The following is a 21977-nucleotide window of genomic DNA, read 5'->3' on the forward strand; positions in this document are numbered from 1 at the left end:
TTTACTCTCCCTTCACTTCCAGTCACCCCTAGGTCACCCTCCCTCTACCACAGTCACCCATTTTGTCCCCTCTCCCCTCACTCTTCACCTCTCCCCTAGGTCGCTTTCTCAGAGGACTGCCGACGGAGATGGTGGGGACCCCGCGGCCCGGGTCTGCTCTCGGGAGAACCCTCGGTCCACCTTTGCCCCCTCCCCGGGGGCGCGGGAGGCAAGTTTCCGCCCCGTGCTTTCCCCAGTGACAAGACTTGGCGGCGGCCACAGCCTGGGAGGCGGAGGGAGGGACGGCCTGGCTCCCGAGCCCCCTCCCCTGCTCCCGAGCTCGCGCGGTCTGTGTCTCTCTCCGCAAGTGCGGAGACGCGGAGGAGGAGGAGGAGGAGGACGAGGAGGAGGAGGAGGGAGTTGGGGGAGGATCTCCATTGAAATAAACAACCAGGCAGCAGTTATTAACACGGGAACATGGCGGCCGCAGCCTCAGCCACGGCTTCGGCGGCGAAGGTCAGCGCCGACGGCAGCCGGCACCTGACGGCGTGACCGACCCGAGCCGGTAACCGCGCCTTCCCTGGGGGCCTCAAGGGCGGGCGCGAGGCGGGCGGCGGGCGGGGGGCGCCGCCTCTCCACCCCCCGCCGCGATTGCCCTTCCTGCGCGGAGCCGGGCAGAGCGGTGCGCCGGCGAGAGGGCTGTTTTGTGTACGGGGACCGCGGCCGGAGTGCGCGGAAAACCGGAGTTGCATCCCCGAGGCGCCGCGAAGCTGGGGAGTTGGGGCTTGGGGGGTGGGGAGGGCGGGAAGCGGCGGGGAGACGCGGAGTCCCTGGGAGAGAAAGGAGGCGCTCCAGCGCTGTGCGAGAGCTCGGGAGCCGAGTCCCGGAGCGCGAGGCGGGCGGAGGCTGCAGCCCGCGGCGCCGGCGAGAGGTGAGCCGGGAGGCCGGGGGTGCGGGCGCGGCCCCCGCCTCACAGCCGGGTGCGGGGTCGGCGAGGATCTAGGCTCCTGCCCCCTTGGGAGCTGCGAGGCAGACACGGGAAGGTGAATCCTGAGAAGGTCCATTCTTTAATGGAAACGCGGAGCGACTGCATCGGAGGGTGGGAGCCGGGCGAGGGGAGGCAGGACTCGGGAAGTGCTGGGGTGTGTGTGTGAAGGTGAAGCGCGTAGTCAGGGCGGCCGGCGCGGTGAGATGCTGGGCAGAGGGGAGCCGCGGCCCGGCGGCCCGGCCCGGCCCGTGTCAGCGCCGGGGGCGGGGGGCGAGGGGCACCGCGCGCCGCGGGCGGACGGGAAGGAGCTGCGGCGGGCGGGGCGCTGGGGCCGAGCAGGCCGGGCCGCGGTGGGGGCGGGGAGCCGGGGGCCGGACCGCGGCGGCGCCGAGCTGGGCTCGCCCCTGACTTAACTTTCTGGGTGCGGGCATGTGTGCCGGAGGCGCCCTGGGGCCGGGGCTGGGGGCGGGAGGCGGTCCGGGAGGTTCCGGGTTGGCTCGCCAGCGCCCCCTTTTCTTTTCCCCTTCTCCCCGCCCCTGGAGGGACAGGCCCTCAGGGCCCCAGGCGGGAAGCGGGAGGGCTCCTCTGGGCGGGCGGGCGACGGTGACGCCCCGGGCCCGGGGACCCTTCTCTCTCGGGCCCCTGGGGGGTGCCGGGGGAGGGGGCCAGGGTTGTCTCTGCGTGCTGGAACTCCCTGTTCCCGGCCCCTCCAGGGAGTCCCGGAGGCGTCTCTTCCGAGATCGGGGGTGGGTTGCTCCCTGGTTAGATGGTCCCTCCCTCTTCCCCCTCCCCCTAGTGGTTTCCGGGGCCTGCGGGACCGAGGGGCGGGAATCGGGGATCCGAGCCTCTAGTACCAGCTCGGACCTAGACTGGGCCTGACGCCTCTGGGTGTATCAGTGGTAGGGGAAACTTTCCCAAACCAGGGACGGAGCTTGAACACCCTCCTCCGCCACCTCGTCCTCTAATCCCACTCCCACTCCACCTCCAATGCCTTCCCCTCCCACCGACCCGAATCTCACTGCGTGTGACTGATGGAGCAGTGAGCCAATCGAAGGCGGGGAGCTGACCTGCCGGGTGTGGGTAAGCCAATCGTGAGGGCTGGAGGAAGGAAGGGGGCGGGGTTTCTTCCGGACCAGTTGGAGCAGAGTTGCACGCGGGCGGGGGAGTCATGGAGACGCCAAGAGCTATCCACTCTGGTCCATCCCTAGTCACCGGCTCCTAGATCTGTAGGGTAGTGTCACTTATAGGTCCTCTGACCCAAGGAACCATGTAGAGGTGCACGAAATACAGTATTTCACTGGTACCATACGAGATGTTACACACGACGAAGTCGAAAGCCACTTACGATGTGGCAGTAACTCTCCCAGGCCCGTTTCTAAAATGGCATATATCGTAGTGATCGTGTTCTGGACCTCAGCGTCCGGTTTACGTGCTGAGGGTCATAGGAGTTACCTGTTTACCTCTACCTCGGTTTGACTCAGCTACTCCGGCGTGGGAACAGTGAAATGTGCAAGGGTACTCAGAGCCTGACTACCCTTACGTCAATTGATTATTGGGAGTGTAAAGTATTGTTTGTAATGGCTTCACTGGTTCCTTGTTTAATTAGACCGCCAATTCCCAAAGTGCACTTGAAAGTTCGGCATATGGGGATCACATTTTTAAAAAAAGTTGTGGTTTTATGTTATGCATTTCTTCTTTTTTTGCTCTTTCTTGAGTAAACAAAATGAAATCAGGAACCAGAGCATCTCTGTTTGAAACATAAAGCGTTGGTATTTAAGGAGTAAAACTAATTAAAGAATATTTGTCTACAGAAAAGAAGTCTGAGTAAAATGTAGTTTGCCAGATTACTCCCACACGAAAGATTCTTAAAAATAAATTATTTTAGGTTTTTGTTAAACACTGCTGAATTGGACCGTGTGTGGGCACTTCTCTGGTTTTATGCAAGGTTAGGAGACATCTTTGGTGGTTTTTAAGCTGTTGGTTGCGTTCAGTCTAGTGACTTTCTCAACTCCTGACTTTTAAGAATAGGGAAGGTAGATCTTTGGTTCTCTATAAAGATCACAGGTTGCTGGGCAGGAGTAGCCTCTTTTAAAGACAGCAGCTGCTACACTGTGTGTGTGTGTGTGTGTGTGTGTGTGTGTGTGTGTGTGTGTGTGTTCCTGTTCTTTGTTGGTGAGGTTAGTGCATACTGACAGCAGCAAGGCTGCTTTTCCCAACTGAAATTTGCAGAATCTTTGGGAGTTCAAAGAATGAATAATATTACATTGAGAATGAATCCACTTATTTTGTGATAAGTATCCCATATATTTAACTAATCTTTGGAAGGTTTTTTTTTTGAGGAATTTTGTGTGCATGATATTTATACTGGTTTCTCAATCTTTTATTAATACTGGATTACTAAGAAAGAATTGAGGGGGACTGTAGTTTTAGGGGACAGTACCACACCCTGCAAATGTGTCCTGTTATATTTTCAAATTTGTAATGTGAGTTTCCAGTCCAGTGTAATTTTGAGTATTCATTTAGACAAAAATTAATTGCATTTTGCTGTAGCCTTTGAGGTGTTATGTTAGTGATAGAATACTGAAATCCATGAAGATAAAACAAGCAGCTGCCAGTAGGGTGTATTATAAATTAAACAACATTCAAAATTTGACAACATTGAAACCTCGCCCCCAAATCATTAGTTAATTTAGTTACTGATGGCCATTCTGACATGTGCCCTTCTTTCTCTTTTCTGTATTTGAGAGCAGCAAATTATTTTACTCCATTCTCTATAGCAGTCTTTGAAGATGTTCTCTGGTTCTTGGTGGCAGAGTAGCAAGTCCCCTAATGCCTGGCTAGGGGGGAAAAGAAACCTCTCAAGCATATGGAGACATCTAGAAAAAGATGTGCATCGTCAGCTGTGATTCCATTGTGTGCTCTCAGACTGGATCTGAGCCTTCTTCCTCCTGGGAATTTCAGTCTTAACAGAGGAGTTCTTTGACTTTTAGATGTCAGGATACTGAAGCAGAGGGTAGAAAAGAGCTCACCAATTATGAATTTAATATTTTTTACATAGGTTGGCTCTGATTTTAACCCTTCATTGGTTAAATATTTACATGACTTTTGCTCAGTGTTAGAGGAGCATTTTACTGGAAATGTAAAATGTAAGGATGGGAGGAAGACTTGGGCTGTGGTATGAAAGTGCGTAAAGAGGTAATTGATGCTCCTTGGTTGGCTTTATCTATAGTTACATCATATTAAAGCTTCCCAAGCCTCAGAATCAAGGACCTGTGAGTAGGGTGTGCTTCATTACACACCCTATATTTAAGGATTCAGTACCTTAGCTGTTTCAAATCACATCAGGTTGAAATGTAACCCATAATGTTGGCAGCTTGGATTTCTTAGAAAAAATTGCGTTGTATTGAGTTTAAAAGTGATTCTTTTAAGTAGTCCTTAGGATGTTGGGTAGCAAAAAATAAAAAGTAGGGCAAGGGTCTCTTTAAACAATTTTTCTAGAAGATTAGTTTTCTGAAATGCACGGTCTGCCCTTATTTGATATTTTGACCACTATTATGTCATGGTTGAAATTATGTTTGAAAGCATAATTAATGCTTAGCTATTTTTATGGCAAAACTGCTATTTAAGAAATTGCTAACTTTTCAATATTTTGTGTTTATAGTTTTGTTTGGTAATTATGTTATTACATGCTCTATCAGTTTTAAATTAAGAGAATAGGAAGGAGAAAATAAGTAACTGCTTTAAGGTATTGGTCTTTTATTGCAGTAAATCATAAAATCATTGACAAATCAGGATCTTTTCCCCTAATGAAATAGACTATATCTACATACCAATAATGAAAGCCATTTAAAGGAAAACAGAACAAAACCCTGTTTTTTTTAATACTCTCTGATATCTCAAGCTAATTTTACCTCCATGCGTTGTTTTCTAAACAAAAAAGATGTTCCTAGCGTTCATGTGTTTATTTCCTTCTGTTGTTTTAAAGGCTTGTAGAAGGGTTTATGAATTGCAAAGTGTAGAAAGAATATATGTCCTGTTACTCTTTAAAGTCTATTAAAAGTAATGTCTGGAAAAGCTATAAAACACAATTTTAGTGTTACTGACCCTCAATTCAGACAGCATAAAGAAAACACATCCTTTATGGATTCTGGATACTAATTTCTAAATAGAGGTGAGAATGTGACTTTTGTGGATATTTTAGAAGCTGGTGTAGTTTTCCTAGCTTTTGTAAAAACTGAGGCAAAACTGATTATGAAAAGGAGTGGGTCTCTTAAAGGTAAATTTGTACAATGAAGGTAACCGAAATTAAGAGACTCTGGCCTGCAGCTAGATCATAATACTCTTGGTTTTTAGGGCAAGGATTTTATGTTTTAAATGTTCATCAGTGACCACATTTGTGGCTTCCTGTGGCTGTGATGATGTAATGCAATTGTGGAAACACTGATTCTAAGACATTTTTCAGATGGTTCCCTAGTTGGGAATTTCTAGAGAAGAATTAAATAAGCAGGGGACCTATGGCGGTATTTTACTTAGCTGCTTTTGAGGCTTTTGGACACAGAATGTTAATTTTAAATAAGAAAAGGAGGGGAGGTATCTTTAGGTAGATATTATTAGCAGCTAGTTAAAGGTTCTGAAAGAAAAAATAATTTTTACTTTGGGTATCAATTGACAGATACATGGAAAATTGAAATTAGCAGTTTAATTCTGGCAGAATTTATGCCGTGTAGGCAGCCAATCATGAACTGTTAGGAGTTCCTGATGGCCAACTTAATCCTCATTTTGGGCTTTTTAGATCTTGTCTTTGCATGCTTACCTCATCTAAGCATTGTTTCATTCATTTGTTCTGTTATTTAATGAGCATTTGAGTGTCCCAGCATTGGCAGTTTATGTCAACCAGTGGTGGTGGCAATTCAACACCAACAGGAATCCCCAGTTTGAGGTGCAGTGAAGAAGGAAACTTCATTCAGTGCAGACAGCTCAATTGTGATACAGCACGACTGAACACTGCTGTGGAACAGCTCAATAGTGTCCCAGTTCAATTATGAAGCAGCATGGCTGTGAGGCCGCCCTGCTCTGCTCTGTGCAGGCCTGCTCTGCTTTGGCGAGACTTCAGCTCCAGCCAGGAAAATGCAGTCGTCTGTCTTTGGGAGAAAGGGAAAGTGGACTCTTAGTCAGAGGGGAGCTGACTTACATGGAGAGAAGTCCTTGCCCCCTCTCCCTGATTGTGCATACTCATGCAAATGAGGTCTCGAAATCCTCACAGTTTGATTGGTCTAAAAAGCACTGTGCTGATTGGTTAAAATGAAGCTTCTCTGGTTGGTTGGTGAAGGGCTTTAGCTGTGTAGCTCCCATTGGATGGGGAAAGCCTCAGTCCTATTGGTTGAAATACAGTTTCAGGAACTCCTTTATAAGGGCTGGCTCAGATGGCAGGAACACAGTGCAGGCAGGCAGCCCTGAAGTGTGGCTTGTGTGAGAGGCCCCTGTTTAGAAATGGCTGCTAGGGTCTGTTTTCTAAAATTCGAGCCCAGTTACCACCAGGAGTTCTTAATAGCTTTCTTTTTTCTCAGGGTCCCCAGATAGTACAGACCATTACAAGGCTGGTGATTAAAGGGGAACGTAGAGTGGGTGACATGTTTTGGTGGGGCAGAACGTGGAAAGGGACATGTTTGCCTTAATTTTAGTTTGCTTTAATGCTAAAGATTTGTTCCCTTTTTGTGTGTGTATAATTTTAATTACATAATGTCAGAAAATTCTGCTCTGATTTGGGTTTGGGTTTTTTTCCCCTGAAGGTAGGATTATAATGTTTATAGTAAAAAGGTTGTTAAATGCCCTCTTGACTGATTAGCTTATGAGTACATAGATTTCTTTTAATAAAAGTATGAACATGTATAATTCGTTTTTTATTTCCTCTGAGATTATGTCATATGTGGTCAGGATGGCAGTCTTTAGTTGGTTGAAGGTGACAGCGCAGTATGTCAGGGACCTCCCATTTCTATGGATTATCTGCATTGTCGCTGCTTCAAGGCTGGCACAGTCTGAGCTTTACTACCCTAAGTTTGTAAAGGATGGGAAACTCCCTTGCACAGCCTTTCACAGGTGTTCTGTGATGGTTGTCCGTTTTTCTAGATGTAACATTTTTGACTAAAATGCCTATATTGGGAGAGTAGCAACGATAACATCAATGATAATAGCAACTATCACTGAGGGTCAGCAACCTGCTGTAGTAGTTCCCACTTACTCACAATTTTGTTTTCTGCAGTTTCAGTTGCCCACAGTCAAGTACAGTCTGAAAATATTAAATGGAAAATTCCAGAAAAAAACAATTTAAAAGTTTTAAATTGCGTGCCTGAGTAGCATGATGAAATCTCATGCCATCCCACACTGTCCCATTCCGTCCCACCTGAGACATGACTGATCCCTTTGTCCAGTGTCTACATTGCTGGTCAGTCACTTAGTTGCCATTTAGGTTATTAGATTGAGTCTAGTGGCATGTTAGGGCTTATGTTCAAGTAACCCTTATTTTACTTAAGAGTGGGCCCCAAATAGCAAGAGTAGTGATGCTGGCAATTTGGATATGCCAAAGAGAAGCCATCAGATCCTTCCTTCAAGTGAAAAGGTGAAAGTTCTCTACTTAATAAGAAAAGAAAAATAAATTGTATGCTGCGGTTGCTAAGATCTATGGAAGAATGAATCTTCTGTCTGTGAAATTGCATAATTTATAAATTAAACTTTGTCATAGGTACATATATACAGGAAAAAACAGTATATGCAGGGTTTGTTACTCTCCATGTTTCAGACATCCACGAGGGGTTCTTAGGGTATATCCCCCATGGATAGGTTGGAACTGTATAGGCTTTTAGAGATGTGTTCCAATCTTTCATTTTTGCCACAACCCTGTAAAATAGAGGTTACCCCCCATTTCCAGAAGATGAAGCTTAAAGAGTATTAAGTCTTTGTGCCTATGGGCAAAACTTTGGGGGAAAATTAACTTTGACCAGTGAGTAGGGAAAGAAATCATAAATGTCAGAGGGAATGGTGAGTCTGAGAATGTCTTCCTTTAAGGAATCTGATAAGCAAGTGTTTGCAGGTGTTTATAAGACTCTCCATCTCGTTTAGTCCATAAAAAAGGATGAATAGATTTGAATGGGTCCAGTCCTGCAAATGATGTCAGCAGGTATCTCCCAAACCCTTGCCTCAAGGCAGGCCTAAACCTGGACAGATGTTAATTACCTTGCCATCTGCACTAAAAAAGCCCAGTGTGTAACAATTCTTAAATTGCAGGGTTCTTTTTTGTCTTAATTTTCACAGAATAAGAACTGTAATAGATGTAAAAACGAATAATGTTTATTGAGTGCTTACTAAGAACCTGGTGTAGGATTAAGATGCTCTTATTGTATACTTTTGTAGGTTTCCACTGTAATGCGGTGATATGATAATATCATTCCTCTTTTATCGTTCAGGAAGTGGAGGCATAGAGCTGTCAGATAACTTGCCAAAGGTCACATAGCCAGACTCCTGGAGAGGAGTTTGAACCCAGGCAAACATCGCACCTTAGCCCTGCCCCCGGAACTGCTGTTCTTGCTAGCTGGTAGGCTGCACTTCCTTCCAGCGTAGTGTGGATTTGTCTTATCCAGTGCTTTGTTGAGATAACACAGTAACTCTCCACTAGGAAAGGGAAAATGGGTAGGAGAGTATTTTGAAAAATCCTATTCAGGTTGCCTATTGTTTCTTACAATAAAAAGCTCAGAAAATAAGTTCAAGAAAACTTGATTGTGGAGGATAGGAAGAAAATAAATTGAGAGGGCTCTCTGGGGGATATAGGTTTAGAAAGGATGAAACACTGATACAGATATTTGGCTTCTTATTTCTTGAAAATATATTTAATTCTAGTATGTTTAAGAATTAGGTGGCCGATCATGTGGTGCACGCTTTGCAGTTTTTTTGTGTGGTTTTTTTTTTTGTTTTTTGCAATCCATGTAGCATGGATGACGCAGTGTTGAGATATTGTAGTCCCCAAAGAAGGCTGATAATACATGCAGTCATCTGATTTCTGCTCTGCTATTTGTGGAATTCTTCTGTCTGCTCAGTTGTTTGGAGGGAGTGAGGAGGGCTTCCAGGGAACCCTTTCACCTTAGGCACATGTGGGGGTCAGCATGCACTGCATTTAGGGTTCCAGCTGCTGAGGACGGAAGACTAGTTGTCACAGATGAAAATGTAATGCGTGGTATTTTCTGTTCATTTAGTGTCTGTATGAAATGTGATCCCACATCTCCAAAGCTTAACATGCAGAGTGTGAGTGAGTTCTGGAAGCTCCTGTCGTGCTGACTGATCTCTGCCCATTGAAGTGCCCGTCTAAATGAGGGTTGTCTTTTCTAGGAGATGAGCCCTGCTTATACCATCAGCTCATAATTCAGACATGAAATGACTTCCCTTTCCTTGGGTGTTAACAGCGGGTTTGTGAGAATATTTAATAGTAATTTAGACGAAAATGTCTAATTCTATTGTTGTTTGGTAATGAAAAGCTTTGTGTTTTTGTCAAAATGTAAATTTAAAAATTGAATTGCATATCTTAGCAGAGCCTATATATTTGCGTCATTTCTGGGCATCTCTAGAGTCAAACTAAATGGAAAATTTAGATAGCTATATGGATAAAAAAATTTTAAAATACATTTTTACTGTGCTGGTATATATATTTTAAAAGTAGAATTATTCATAAATATGTTTATTAGGTAATCACCTCTAGTTATTGTTGGCGCGTAGGTGGCAAATTCTTTCTCATATATTTTTAGATTCCTAAATAAGGAATACAGAAATTCCTTGTTAAAAATCCGAGTGTCAGGAATGTATGAATTTCTACAAATTTAACAGAATCGTATTTTTCTTTTCCGTCACAGTATGTCTTGAAATGACAAAAGCTGGTTGTGATAGTTCTGGAGACGGGGCGCTGAGGCGAGTCTGCTGGGCGGACCTGCTCGCTGGTGCCTGCAGCCCGTCGTCGTGGGTCTGGTGCTGGGCGTCCTGTGCGTGGAGACGAAGCCCCGCGCCGCTCGTTCCCTGGAAGGGAGGCTGGAGTGGTAAAGGAGGGCATCACTTGAGACTGCTTCCATTTGGGTCTCAGTCTTCTGCAGATTCTCCTCGGCCTCCTTTAACCGCTTCCGCCCCAACTTGCTCAGTTTTTTCCTGGAAGTTGGAGCTGGAAGATGGATGGTAGTGAAAGGAGCACAGTCAGGATTGTGAAGAAGTCTGTTGGGCTCATGAAGTATTTCACGTATGATCATGATCTACGGTTTCCCTCTTTACCAAACAGATTTGCTCTGCTAACAGCACTCAGTGAAGAAGCCGGCTATCTGTTAAGGAGGCCGTGAGGTTGAAAACAGATCACTTAACACAGCCACGGTGCACTAATTGGCTGACTTGTTGGAAGCGGGTCGCCTGCTGGCCGCTGCCGCCCTGCAGACGGGGTGCTGCGCCTCTGTTGTCTAATAGGATCGGGTGTTACATCCCCCGCTTTTAGGGGTTTTATTTCTCCTGCTTAAGGATATTGTTACGGATTCCATAGCGTTAGAGATCCTGAAAGTGTTCACTAGAGTCAAGTGGTCAGAACGGTGTAAGTTGGAAATACTAAGGTGATTTGAGATTGGGGAAAATTGTGACCAAATTCCTAAACCTTAGGAGCGGCTGCCTGTGTGGAGTTCCTGGTGGTGTATTGTTGTATGTTCCGTTTCCGTAATTCTATTTTGAGAATTATTTTTTGTGTAGTGTTCTTGTTGATGTTTTGAGTAGTACTGATATCTTGATTCCTTAAAGCTTTTCTATAATGAAAGTATGATAGAAACATGTTTATTCAAAGATGTCATTTTATTCTAGCACAACAAGGGTCTTTTATAAATAACTAGTAAATATAAATAATGGATCCTAGTGGAGGAAATGGAAGTCACATAAAGATGTTGTTTTATTTTTGCTGTACTACCTTTCATTTTAAGCAAGGGGTATGTATAATTAATTAAGAATTGTACTAATAATGAAAGGCTTTGAGCTATTAGATATAACACAAGAAAAGGACATGATGTTCTTGTAAACTGAACACATTGATGGGTACATTTGACAGTGACAAAAGTCAACAAAATGCCTGGACATTGAAGGACATTAGAAATAAAACTGGAGCATGAATCTTTCTCTGGTTAAAGGACATTCACATAATAACGACAGCATTCCCATAATCATTGATGACCTCATTGCAATAGTAAATATTCTCCCTTTGAGAAAAGGCGAAAAGAGCCAGGAGATGAGGGAACCCAGATTTTGGGGTATAGGCAGGCAGAGGCTTGGGCAGGAAGGGACGGGACCTGGGCGCATCTGGCCTGGCCCTACCTGCACGCTGTAGGTGAGCTGGCACTCCTGCAAGGGCCATGCTTCTCGTTAGAAGAGGTCCTCAGCTGCTCCCTGACTCTTCTCACTGTCACTGTCACTGGGGCCGCCACTGACCCTCTGGTGGGGAAGGAAAGGGAGAGGAGACAGGAGAGAGCGAGCCTGGGGTGAGTCCCAGGGAATGGAGGTGGCAGAGGTCATCACCTGCGTCTGCGTCACCAGTGGTCTGCATCGGGGTGCCCGTCACGGCAGTCCCGGATGGAGCCTTCTGACCTGCGTCATTAGTTCTGGAACAGAGGACAGTGCTGAGGAGGGCCTGCTGCCTCCTGGCGCCTCTCAGCTCCACAGCCCTTCCACCCCCACGGTGTCACCAGCCTGAGCATTTGGGGATTCCTTGCCCTTTTTCAGTGGGAGTGAGGGCACGACACCACCCAAGAACAGGTAAAGACCAGGAAAGGCAAGGGCAGGCTTCTGGGGCTGTGCTTTTCAGAGACTGCGCTCCTTGCCTTTGGCTGGCGTGGCCTCAGGAGTGAGGGCCTCCTTCTCCCCGAGTGACAGTGTTTTCCAGGCTCTGCCAGCGCTTTTCTGGTCTCCTTGAGAACTTTCCCAGTGGGTTCAGGTGTCTCGAGCAGTTTCAGCCCAGTCTTTCTGGGCTTGCCTCATTTCTTCATAGCTGTTTACTCTTCGAGAAAGGGATTCATTGAGTGTGTAATGGGGTAAAAGAGAGTGGCAGCAGTAAGAAACTGGAGGTGGCCTCCAGAGGAGCTGCTGTGTTGAATGTAGGCACAGAGGTTAGGACTGCGCGGAAGGAAAATACTGAGGGAAAGAAGAGCCTTGACGGAAATCTATAACGTGATGAAGGTACGTGTAGAAGGTACATACGTGCCCTTGCAGCTGGAAAGATTTTTACGGATGTACTATTACTGGTTTATCAACTTGATCAAACTGAGTAGTCAACTTAGACTACTTGTTACTTTTAGTGGATTAGGCCACTTATACAGACTTTTTTGGGGAGGTTTAGGTAAGTACATGGAGCGTGACTTCATGACATGTTAGTAAAGCAAATGAGAGTTTCTGGTATACATTCTTTGGAGTTCAATATCAAGGAGAAGAACGATAAACTAAAACACTGGCATTAAAATTTGTCCGTCTATTGTGTTCTGTAACTATGTCTAAAATGATTATATGCATTGGCTTATTGTCTGACTAAAACAGGTACAGCAGGATATGGTACCTGTGTTCTTACTGGTTTGCTAAAATTGGGGTACATAGTAAGGATGGAAATTATGTATTTATATATTTTTTTATTCATACTCCCCCTCCTCTCAAATGGTACATAGACCATCTTAAAGGCTTTCATTTTAAAACTATATTTTGAAGTGGTTTAACAAATTCTCCTTCCATACTCTAGGTCATTAATAGACTGATCTTCCCCAAAAATCCCTTTTATAATAATAATTCCCCACTCACTACCGCAAGACATTCCCAAACACTAATAAGGTCTGTCACAAACCCGCGTTTCCCTATTTCTACTCTTTATCTGAGCCTTTGTACCTGTTAGTCTGTTTTTCTGGGCCTCTGGTGAACATGTATGTTGGCTCACATGCTCTTTGATTTGCCTAGAGAAAACTAATGTTATTCTAAAATTTAGGAAGCAATCCTTTGAGATAAAACTCTATGTCGGAGTTTATATTAGTGATTTCAGTTAATAGCGATATGTATATAATCAATCTAAACAAATGGAGTCTAACAATATTCAGAGGTGATTAGTAAATTGCTTATTACACTGATTACAGATTTTGCAAAAATGTATATAACAAGAAGAAAGTCCACTTACCTTCAAATCAGAAACAATAGATACTTAAATTTTTGGCTTTGTGGCTTCAGTCAAACTGAACATTTTTCATACCCAGACTTATTAAATTTTCCCCTGCAGAATATTTTGACACTATGGTGAGAAGAGGGATTAATAATCTCAGTTTATAGTGGAAAGAGGAGAAAAAAGGTGAAGAAAACCTTGGGGAAATTCAGTAGTTCTGGAAAGGTAATAAAACAAAGCCAAATACAAAGAAAGTATACCAGGTTAGGCACTTAAATACTTCCTTTGAAGAAGTGATAAAAAAGAACGAAACTGTCACTTGAAGGGCTGATGTCTCGATAGATGAAATAATGAAATTCTACAGCTATCTGAAGAGCAAAGCCATTATGGTCCACACATTAATATATATTTGTGGCAACACCTATAAAAATATTCTCAACCTTCTCCTAAAATTTCTACTCAAAAAATAATTCCTTATTCTGTGGGATTGCTATATTTGCAGAATAAGTCAGAAGGCTATTTATCTGTCTGTCCTTTACTCACATTCTGTCACCAACCAATTATATATTAAGTAGTTGAAACAGTATACAACTCAGGTGGAAAAGCAGGGTTGTGCTTTGTGATATGCAGTGTCATATGTCTCTATTTCTTAGCTCCCATGATGCTTCAATACTGTGGTAGAATGAGTGGCTAAATACCAGCATTCCCCTCGTGTGTGTGTGTGTGTGTGTGTGTGTGTGTGTGTGTGAATATGTGTGTGTGTGTGTGTGTGTGTGTGTGTGTATAGGATGAAGTATTTGAAAGGAAGTTACAGATGACCATTTATTTATAAAGTACATTGCCTTAAAGTTATTATCTTATAGAGCCCACACAATACCACTGTTATACCTAAGAAAACTAATATCATCAAATATCAACCCTCTCTTTCAGTTTTCCCAGTTGTCCCCAACATGTCTGTTATAGCTTTGGTTTTCAAACCAGGATTAATCAAGTTCACTCATTGTATTTGCTTCTGTAGGTCTTTTAATATGAAACAGTGCCCTAATTTTTGTTTGTTCTTTGTTTTGTTTTCTTTTTAGACATTGACTTTTTTTAAGCTTATTGTTTTTAATTAAAAAAATTTTAGTTGTGGTAAAATCCATATAAAATTTACAGTCCTAGTTGTTAAGTGTATAGTTCAGTAATGTTAAGTGTATTCACATTGTTGTGCAACCAGTCTTTTCAGTGTTGGGACTTCAGTTCTCTTCCAAAGTGTTAGGAAATTAAGTTGTTCAATATATTAATGAATTTGATTAGGGCTAAAGAAAAGTATAACCTTTGAGAGCTTATTGCTTGAGATAGTAGCATCTTAGAACATTTTTGTGGCACATGCTCCTTCCGAAATCTCTTTAGATCTGGACCTAGATGTACTTACTACAAGTCCATGGTAAGGAGATACACCTACTGCCGTGAGGGACGCAGAGGCAGACGTAACACCTGCCTAAGAGAATATTTATAGTCAGAGAACTCGTCGGAGTTTTTTTCTTGCAAGAAGGTAGATTTCTGTTTTGGGAGGAGGGTTGAGATCAAGACATTAATTTTGTAGCCCACATGACTAAATAGAAAGCTTTTATTCAAACACTTCCTTGGAGGAACGTTATAGAGACAAAAATTTCCTGGGGCTTTTAGGACTGTGGCAGCTGAGTTTCTTGAATACTTGACTATACCTTAACTTTGAATTTGGATGTTTCTGTTTTGTTTTGCTTTTTCTTTGCAGTGTCTTCATTCGTTCTCCCTGCTGAATTTCCTACTCCCAAATTATTCCCTGCTTCTTCAGTTTCTCTTTACTCTCCACTTCTTGTTCCTACTTGAGAACCTTATTAAAGTATGGTAGAGCCCCGCCTTCCCTCACGAATCACAGTGGTTATCCGGGGCTCATTCTCACTTTCAGAGCATAAAGGTGAAAAATCACTCACAGGTGTGCAGTGTACACCAACTAGGTTAGTCTCACCCACCTAACCCAGTGGAAAAGGCATAATTAGATTCCTAATATAGACCTAGAAACCTCTGTGTAAGAGTTGTGGGTGGGAAAGATACTAGCACTCAAAGAAAACAAGAAATAAGACAAGAATTTGAATAATCCCAGAATAACTCTCACCTTGAAACTTTTAGCTTCAGGAAAAAAAAAAGAAAGACTAAAACCAAGGTTATCTTCTCTTCCTCAAAGTAATACTCGTGGAGGTGGAACGCTGTTAGGCTAATGGCCATGAATCTTGCTGTGACCCTGACTGGATGGGCAGAGACGCAGACACCCCCACAATAAAACAAGACCAAATATGCCTCTCAAGAGTAATGTGAATGTTATTTTTAATATTTAAACTGGGAAATCATATACTTAGTAAATAGATAGGCAGCATCAGGAATGGAAAGAAATTTGGGACTGTCCACAGGCCTTATTATTTAACAAATACAGGCAATTTTGGGTCAGCAGGGGGGAAAGTACTTAAGGGTTCTGAAATGTAACCAAGACAGGGACATTAAAGATAGGTGTTGGGTGTTGGCGGGGGCAGCAAAAATAATATTAAAAAAGTGATAATTATCATGAAACTGTACAACACCTTCAGAAAAGGAGGTCTTGTGTATCTAATTTTTCTGGTTCTGGTTGTATTTCTTTGAGCATGTCAAATTTTAAAATTAGTCATTTAAGAGAAAATATGTTAAAATGCGTACCATTTCCCTATTTTCTAAACTGATTTGAAATGTGCTAAAATTCACGAGGTCCATGAAATCTTCTAAGATACTGGTGTCTCTCTCTCCACTAAGTAACTAGAAATTGTAGACTCCCTCGTCTGGCGCTCTAGCTAACTGCTGGACTTGCCGTTTCCGTCTCTGTTCACTGGGTGTTATTAATACTTTTTATGTATGTGCGTGCATGTTTACAAAATGTATTTTTATTTGTAATAAGTTTCTGCTTCTTTCTGATTTTCTGCACTTTATCTGCTGTGGGTTTGGAAACCAGATAACCAGGTTTGTGTATTGTTTATTTAGCAAAAACTTAACGAGTGCTTCCTAGCTACCAGACATTGGGAATACAAAGAATAAAAAAGAAGTGGCCCCATCCTTGAAGGTCTCACTGTTTCGGGAAGGAAGAGACAAGTAATGACAATACAATATATGCATTAGAATAGACAATTTTATGCAGAGGGCTAAACGGACACTTTATAGGAACAAATTTTGTGCGGTAAGGAAAGGCTTCATAGCTGCTGTAGTGTTTGGTTTGAGCCTCAAAGGCTAATTGAGATTTTGTCAGAAGAGAAAAGGCATTCTAGAGACATGTGCATAGGATGAAGATAGAAAATATAGTATGTTTGTATTTCCTCTTATATTCACTTTTCATGAGATTTATTTGAGAATCTGAGAGCCTCATTTCTGTAAAGCTAGTGATTTTTAGGGCACAGAATTTGGGATATTTGTTTTGAAATGTTCAGAAAGAACCTTTTATTCCTTGTCTCCTTTTCATTTCTTGCTTGTGTTCTGGATTAGGGAGTTCTGTTTACTGCTGCAAAATATACCATCCGAAACTTGGTAGCAGTGAGCTCACAAATGTGAGTCACGATTGGAAAATGTGTGACACGTGTGTCTTGATGGACACAGCTTATCTGCTCCATGAGTCTGGCATCTCAGCTGGGAAGCTCAAAGCCTGGACCGAGTCAACCGCTCAGCCCTGGAACCAGCTCGAGGCTTGCTTTGCTCTCTTACGTGGCCGGCTTCTGGTGTGGGCTGTTGGCTGGGACCTGGGCGGAGTGACAGGCAAGAATCCCTACATATGGCCTCTGTGTACCTGCTCGGGCTTCCTCACAGCGCGGCGATGGCGTTCAGTGAGGGAGCGTTCCCAAGGAAGCGGTGCCTTCTTTTATGATTTAACCGTGGAAGTCACATGGGGTCACTCATGCCTTAGTCACAAGCCTCCCATATCCAGATTCAGAGCATAGATCTGGGACATGGACCCCAGCTTTCCTTGGGAGGAATGTTAAAAGTCGAGTCAGAAGACGAGCGCGTGGCCTGGGAGGTTGTGGTCAACCGTCATCTGTCACAGGCTAAGCTGTAGAAAGTCGAAGTGTTACTGTCCTTTCCTTTAAAAGAAGAGAAGAGGAAGGAGGATTAATTATTTCTGAGATACATGAGGTTCCTACGTATGAGGTGTAATGACCAGCCGTTCTTTAGTCCCACAAAAGCCGATATTCTTAAACTATAGCTAATGGGATTTTAGTTAGAAGAACTTTCTGGTAAAAATGTATACCTGTTTTTTTTTGTTTTTTTTAAATCAGGGAAACTTTGTATGATTTCAAAGTAAGTTTCATAATGTTAAGCGTGTATTGCCTGTGGGTGTACCTGTCACTTTTAACAGGAGATTTAATGTTTTTCAAGCCCAATTTCCATTTTTGTTGAATGGGGATAATAATACTTATTTGCCTCACAGGTGGAGAGGATCAAATAGGTTTTATTATTGATGAAGCAGAATAAATTAGATTTTAAAGAAATCTTCCGGTAAAGGATCTGTTTATCACTAAGGAGGATTCCAGGGCATTAGTCCATCTTTCTAAAATCTTTCTTTAAATTCTAGAATTATCATTTTTTCCCCCCAAATAGAGGAAAATGTGGCTTCTTTCTATTTGTCGTAACTATTCCTGTGTTTACTGTGTAGAACTCTTGATTTAAATGATCACAACATATATTTTGGACTGTTTGTTTTACCAGAAACGTTTCTGGGGAATTAGCCCCGAAAGCCACTCCTGATGTGGGTAATAATTAACATAGTCCCCTCGGAAAGTACCAGAATGGTGCTGCTTCAGCAGATCATTTCATAGATAAGGCAGCTTTTTGCTAAAAACGATGCTGCTGTTCATGTGCTGGGAGCATGGATGATAGACTTTTTATTCTAAGTTTGTAGTCCAAATTTCAGAGGGCATAAATTGTCTACCTTGCTTATCAAAACGGAAAGTCCACAATCTCGCTGAGGTTTAGAAAAGTATGGGTGGATCTCTGCTTTTTTAAAGACTCTTCAAGTGACTGACAGATGTGGTAGGGAGCTAGGCTTGGAGGTCCCCTGGTCTCAGTCCTGAGAGAGGTGGGGGCATGGAACCCTCCTTTCCACTAGGAGTGCCACTCACCTGAGAAGGAGGACAGGGATAGGGACACTCAGCGAGTGGGGAGGTTCCCAGGCAAGACTACCCATCGTCTTTCTGCCTGCAGTGTTTGAGCGCACTCTTCCATATTAAGAAGTTTTTCAGGAGCAGAAAGATAAGAAAACCACACACTGAAGCAACGAATGACATTTTATATCCCACCAGCCACAGATTGGCCTGTGGAAAAGGCATTTCCATTTTCAGGATCAAATGAAAGGAAACTCTTTTAAGATCTTGTCATGAGTTTTTTTTTCTTCCTACTCTTTTACGAGATGATGTCACTGAGGGGCAGAAAGGTTGTAAAATCGTAGAGAATCTATTAACAGTTGTGGACTGTTCTGTTGGAAGATGTTACTAGAACCCACCAGCAAACAGTGGAGTTCCTTGAGTGCAGGAGGTTTTTAAATTTGTTTTTTAATTCTGTGAAGTCAGTTCGGAGCAGCACTTAGGAGCCGCAGGGCCTGGATTGTGGTCTGCCGCCATCACTTGAACAAGTGTGACCTTGTGCCCCAGTTTCCTTAAATGTGCCAGGAATGCAAAGGGTCACGCACGTTCTCTGTGATATCGTCTGTAAGGATACATTCTCAACTGTCTCGTAATGATCAACTCTTTAGAGTAAATGTCCTATTACTCTGATGACTGAATATTATTATAAGCACATAGCATTGTAGCACCTAGTAGGTCTAATTCAGTGGTTTGCAATGGGTGGGGTGGGAGGGACGACAGCTTCTTTGAGGTACCATTTGGTTTACCTTGCTACATCCATGAGTTTCCATTGAAGTGGAAGGCAAAGCTGATGATGCTGTTTTCTGCAGAAGATTGAGAGGAGGGTGATTTAAATCAATAAAGCAAAAGCGTATTATGTTTTAGAAACCTTTTGGGGGGTATTTAAAAAACTACTCAGGTGACAGAACATTTTATTAGCACCACGCTGTAACCAACTGAGCTTTATCCGGCCACCCCTACAGAACATTTTAATTATCATATTGAAAATACCAGGAGAGAAAAGTACGTAAAATTCACATTTCATTAACCTGGGAGACTGAATGTTTGTTTGATATCTAAGTGTTGGCCTTAGAAGTGGACACAGTGGTGTTCTCTACAAAGAGATTGTACGTAGATTTTTCAGAGAAATATCTAATGGGGCCTGGTTTTGATTACAATTTAAAATCCCTTTTCTTTTGAAAAAATTACTGCATAACACGTGAATGTTTTTTTTGACTAATTCAGAATGTGGCTTAATATACAATAATTATTTCGGAAAAAAATGAAGCTCTTGTTAAGAATGGTTGGACATAATTCACCAAAATCATGTATTTGTTTTTCTTGGAGCTTGAATATAATCCTGTAAGTAGATGCTAGAAAACCACTTGAATCACCAAGGAAAGCAAGTCTCTTTAGCTGTTCTCCACCTCAGTGGTTGTCATTGTACAGTTTAATTAAATCTGATCATTAGTAAGAGTTCTGTTTTCCATAGGGATAAGTTGATTCTGTGAATTTCCCAAGATGTGGCCTGTTTCATAGATAAATGCACATTTCACAAATCATACTGGAGGAGGCCGGTATTCAGTTGTGTTTGCCCAGAGTTACTGCACAAATGGAGGACACTGATTTACCCCCAGACGATGGAAAACTTTATGTAGCTAAATTCCCTAGTGGAGAGCTTCCCGATGCCCATGGAGAGATGAGATAGTTACAGGTAAAGAACACCTACAAGCTCTGCTCATGAACTTCAAAAAACTAAATGCCTTCTCTGACTAGTACTGAGCAAAGCATTTGTGAATCGCATTACGGAAATTGCTAGGATGATTGTAGTCTACCTCTATGTATTCTTAGATATAACATTTAAAATACTTGGTTTCTAAAGGAGTCCAATTTAAGTATGATTTATGAATCCCAGGAACACTGTTGTACTTTAGACCGATATCATTACTCTGTTTCTAGTCAAGCTTCTGACCATGTGTCCACCTTCAGTGAGCAATTACAGGTCAAGGGATTAAAACAGAAGATGGTCATTCCAGGTTGGCCTCCTCTTTGGTGAGAATTTTCCTTTTAGGTCTGATGGTTGCACATTCACACAGCAAATAGTCTAAACTTATCAAATGACAAACTGAAACACTTTAGTAACAAGTTTGATGTCCTTCATCCAAGGGCAAACAGTCCATGTGTTGGGGGAGGACCTTGCCTGGCAGGCAGCGGAGCGTTCCTCCCGAGGCGCGTCAGGCAAATGCAAGTTCATAGAGCATCAGAAGACGCAACGTGGGGTGAGGTGTGATGGGCTGGCAGGTCGGGCATTTCCTTGTAAGGCCAGCGGGTCCTGTTTTCCAGGGCAAGGTGAGCTGGCTAAAGCTGACGTGGGGATTGTGACGAGTGTCCGTTAGGTTTCCTTGACAGCTGTTTCTGCTAAGTACAGGCTCACTTAGGTTTACATTTGTGACATGGGCCAGGACACTGGGGTGGCCTGCATTCATTTTGTGGGTCCCCATATATGAATTAACTTGATTAATGTCACTGCCTAGCCCTCTCTCATCTCCCAGCAGCCTGGTGGCTTGGCTGGACTTCTCTGGAAGCATCCGAAGGAACTTGTCATGCTCTGCGTGCTCTACTAGGCTTTACCCTTTCAGATAGGTGTCACTGAATTGGATATGAAAATTCACTGCCTTTCTATCATTTTCCTTAATTTTTCATATTTGTTTTTAATCTGGAAATAGGAACATTTATTAGTAAGTTAAATGAGCTATGCAGTGAGAGCTGTGGAAACTGTGGAGTGCCATCTGTGTAGTTTGTGATGTGCCATATCAGCTCATACGTATTTGAGCTTTTAGCAGGAAAAGGGATATAAAATTGCAAAGCGTTATTATTAACACAGCGGATCCTACAGTGAATCAGGGTGAGAAGATGAATCTCTGGGGAACAAAGTGCTCTTCCCTATCAGTTGTAGTAACCTTTCTGGAGCACGTGATATCATTTAGTAATTTCCCAATTGGTACGTACTAGTTTGCTACCTTGGTATGTTGGAAAAGAAATACATCCATTCTCTGACTTGGATCAGACTGATTTTCACAAATAAGCTGTAATTTCTATTCAGAATGGATAATGTATGTGCTAACTTCCCTCCGTGGTTCATCTTCTGGAATTTCCGAGCACAAATTTCCAACAACATCTAACAATGCAGCAACAATAGCTGCATCTATTCTAGTTGCTGCTGGTGGGCCTGGAGCAGCAAGTACTCAAGCTTTCCCATCATGACTGTCTCCTGGTCTTCCATGATTTCATCACACCGGGACCAAGACCGCTTTGTTCCTTTTCTTCCTGGTTGAAACAAAATAAAGTATGTGCTAATTTTTTTTCCTAGTTTTATCGAGATTAATTGACACATAACATTGTATTAGTTTAAGATGTACAACATAATGGTTTGATATATGTATGTATTGTGAAATGATCATCAGAATAAGTACAGTCAAGTCAACATCCATCATCACATAGGTATACATTTTTTTCTTGTGATGAGAACTTTTTCAGATTTATTCTCTTAACAACTTGCAAATACACAATATGGTGTTAGTAACTACAGTCGCCATGCTGTACATGACATCCCCAGAACTTATTTATCTAACCGGAAGTTTGTATCTTTTGATCACCTTTACCCATTCCCTCC

The 21977-nt window shown here is 43.0% G+C and overlaps 1 protein-coding gene across 3 annotated transcripts in view; it reads left to right on the plus strand.

Moving 5' to 3' along the window:
• The first annotated feature begins 233 nt into the window (after positions 1-233).
• Positions 234-21977, plus strand: part of NCOA2 (nuclear receptor coactivator 2) — a 257586-nt gene continuing 235842 nt past the window's right edge. For all 3 annotated transcript variants that reach the window (XM_019726127.2, XM_019726156.2, XM_019726165.2), the window contains exon 1: positions 234-544. The gene's annotated coding sequence lies outside the window, so the exon portion shown is untranslated. The remainder of the gene's footprint in view (positions 545-21977) is intronic.

Source organism: Rhinolophus sinicus, linkage group LG14 (genome assembly GCF_036562045.2).
Source record: "Rhinolophus sinicus isolate RSC01 linkage group LG14, ASM3656204v1, whole genome shotgun sequence".
Classification (NCBI taxonomy): Eukaryota; Metazoa; Chordata; class Mammalia; order Chiroptera; family Rhinolophidae; genus Rhinolophus; species Rhinolophus sinicus.